Genomic DNA, 3,115 nt, shown 5'->3' with positions numbered 1-3,115 from the left:
CTTCCCAATAATTTCACAGATACCAATTTATCAACCACATTCCTATAATACACATTTCTCTTCTCCTTTCCTCCATTCCTACTGTTTTCTATTTATTTTATCTTATCCCCAAGTCTCAATCTCTCTGTGTCTCTGTTACTCCATCTCTGTCAATGGTTTCTCTCTATGTGCTTGATCCTCTGTGTATCTGTCTCTGTTTCTTTCTTTTTTGCTTTCCACACTCCTAGATGGAGCAGATCTTCCTGTCTCTGCCTTGTTCTTATGCCCAGGGCTGGGAAAGGGGCTCTTCCAGGTGACTGTTTCATGTAACTGTGCCCAGTGCCCTAAGGTTCCCAACTCCCTAGGATCTAGTGTGTTCCCATCATTCTGTACATCCCGACACTCTGCCTCAGCACCCTCTCAGCAGCACTTCTTTACTGAGCCCTCCCCACAGCCCTCATAGGGTTTCTTTCCAGGTTCTCAAGAAGCTTCTTTTTATCTCTGCACCTCAACCTATTTCTGTGATTCTGCTTCCATTGGTTCCATTGGGTGCCCTTGGCAAAATGTTCTCCAGAGTCCAGCTGGGCTCCTGGCAGTGCCCAGGGATTCCTCAAGAGGGCACTGCAGCCTTCTTGGTGGTGGCTGCTGCCTGCATTGGGTGCCTGTGGGAACAATGCAGGATTGTATGAAACTAGTAAACAGTTTGCTTCATGCAATTCTGATGGTTCCTCAGAGAATCTGGGCCCCCTTAATCATATCGTGGTTTGGTTGTGCAGCTTTCTTGCAAACAACTCCAGAACACTTGGATATTACCTCCACTCTGATCTGTGATCCCATACTACAGATTCTTGAAGGCCACAGAGTAAGTGGGTTCTCTTTGCTCCATTCTATAGAATGAACTCTGAAACTCAGGAAAATCCAGTGAATTTCTCCCAGGAAACCAGATAAGAGTTCAAATGCCCAATCCAGTGGTCCACTTCTTTATGTCCATGTAGGAGATCATAAAGAGGAACAGAGAAGGCACAATACCAGTGAGAGCCTGGAGTCACCTGCTAGTATTTGGGCTTCTAGAGCTGAGGTTTTGCTTCTCCTCCCCAAGATAACATCCTCTCAGACCAAATTTGGGAACGCAAGTGGCTGCTTCTTACAGCTTTTCTAGTACTGCCATAGAAAGCTGGCTGGCTGGTTAGAACTTTCCACATCCAATTTCATGCCAATTGGCTTGGCCATGCCTTTCTGGCCAAGAGAACTGAGGGCTGAGGGCCAAAGATGTCACATACTTTTAGCTGGCATGGGGTGGGGAGGGGCGGAGTTGAGGGTGCTTTTCTACCTCTCCTGAAGATTCAGGGAGCAGTGCGAGAATAGACAGGGGAAAGTGGTAAGTTCGACATGTATTCATGAGGGGGAGATGCCCATAGCTTTGAGATAGCCTGTAAGCCAAAATAATCAAATGAATAAACTCAGGAAAAGAGTGCCTGAGGAACACCAAATAGCTACTAGCAATGTGGAGAAACCAGTTGTCCACATACCCACCTCCACCACCATAAAAACTTGGCCAGCTTTGGTAGAGTAGCCCCTGCAGAGAGGCTGCATGTTTGATATGATCTCTGAGCACAGCAGAAATAAAACTACTATCTTTGGCTGTCAAATACTCACATAACTCTGGGGAACTAATGTTATTTGTTCCGTTTGACTGATGGGGTACAGAGGCAGCTTTCCCAGTGCCACCTAGCCGGCAAGGGAGACAGCCACCTCTGGAGAATGCCTCTCTCCAGACTCTTATTGCCTGAAGTTGCTTGGAAGATGGGTATGCTCCAAAAGGAAAGTCTGAATAGAGTCTCCGCCCTGAACAAGAACAGATGGTGGTGGTTGCGGGGGGGGGGGGGGTTTCAGGCTGCTGTGGCCCGAGTTTCCACCCCTCTATCCTTCTCAGGCTACGTAGGAGGCCCATGTTCGACATCCAGAACAGAAACAAGTTTTGTGTGGTTTGTAGAACCAGTGGGATTCCATATCAGTCAGTGGAAGTCAGTGAAGAGTAGATGATACTAAGCATTTTTTGTTATATTTGTTAGGTGTGATAACATGGTGATTATGTTTTACAAAGGGTCTTTATCCATGCATAGAGAAATATTTATAGGTAAAATGTCATGATACCTGTGATTTTCCCTCTCCAGAAAATTTTAGTAACAAGGTTAGGTGAAATAACATTGGCCAAATGTTGATAATTTTTGAAGCTGGGTGATGGGTATGTGGAGATTTATTATACTATCTTCTCTACTTTGAATATGGTTGGACATAAGGTCAGAAAAGAGGAGCCCTTGAAGTTAAAATTCAGACTTACCCAGAAAGAAGAAAAAAATTACCAAGAGAAATCTCTGATATTTCTAGGAGGATGCATATGGCCTGGTAAGAGTGGCTGCTTCTGGGAAAAGGGAGAGAAACTTTTCACTCTATGCCCTTTAGTATGGTTGGAATTTGCAATTATATGCATTTCGTACTTGTTTTATTGAAAATCTCCTTCGAGAAGGCCTTCAGGCCAGGTGAGGGACAGCAGTTGGCAGGCGCCTCGGGTTTGCTCTGCTGATCTCAGGTAGATTGTGAGAGTGAAGCCTTCACTGAGGCAGGCTGCCAGCCTCCACTGCCTCCACACACCACCCATGCTGCTCACACCCTTCTTCTGCCGATGTCTCTGAAACACTGAGCTATTCTGAAACATAGCTGCCCCTAGCCCGAGTAGAGGACTCTCAGGAAACCTTCCTGAGGCACAGCTGGATGGGGAAGAGGAGTTGCTACTCTTTCCCTGCTCCCTGTGGAAGGAGAAGACACGAGCCCTTGAAACTGGAAAGGTCTTCAGCCCAAGAGGCAGCCTTCCAGGGGAGCAGGGCCCCTCCTCACCCCTCTACCGGCCCCACAAACACTGACAGATTTATCCACCCCCGAAAGGACTGGCTCTGGAAGCTCCCCAGTCCTCCTCCTATCAAAGCCACTGCCCAGGGCAGCCTTTTTAGAAATGTGATTTCACCCCCTCCAACAAACTACTACTACTACTACTAATAACAAAGTTGGCTGTCCCTTTTAGAGAAACCAGGCCAAGCTCCTTGGCTGGTTGAAAGGTTTCACTCTGGGCTGTGGGTGA

Source organism: Cynocephalus volans, chromosome X (genome assembly GCF_027409185.1).
Source record: "Cynocephalus volans isolate mCynVol1 chromosome X, mCynVol1.pri, whole genome shotgun sequence".
Classification (NCBI taxonomy): domain Eukaryota; kingdom Metazoa; phylum Chordata; class Mammalia; order Dermoptera; family Cynocephalidae; genus Cynocephalus; species Cynocephalus volans.
The sequence above is the reverse complement of the archived record's forward strand: the minus strand, read 5'-3'. Positions refer to the sequence as shown.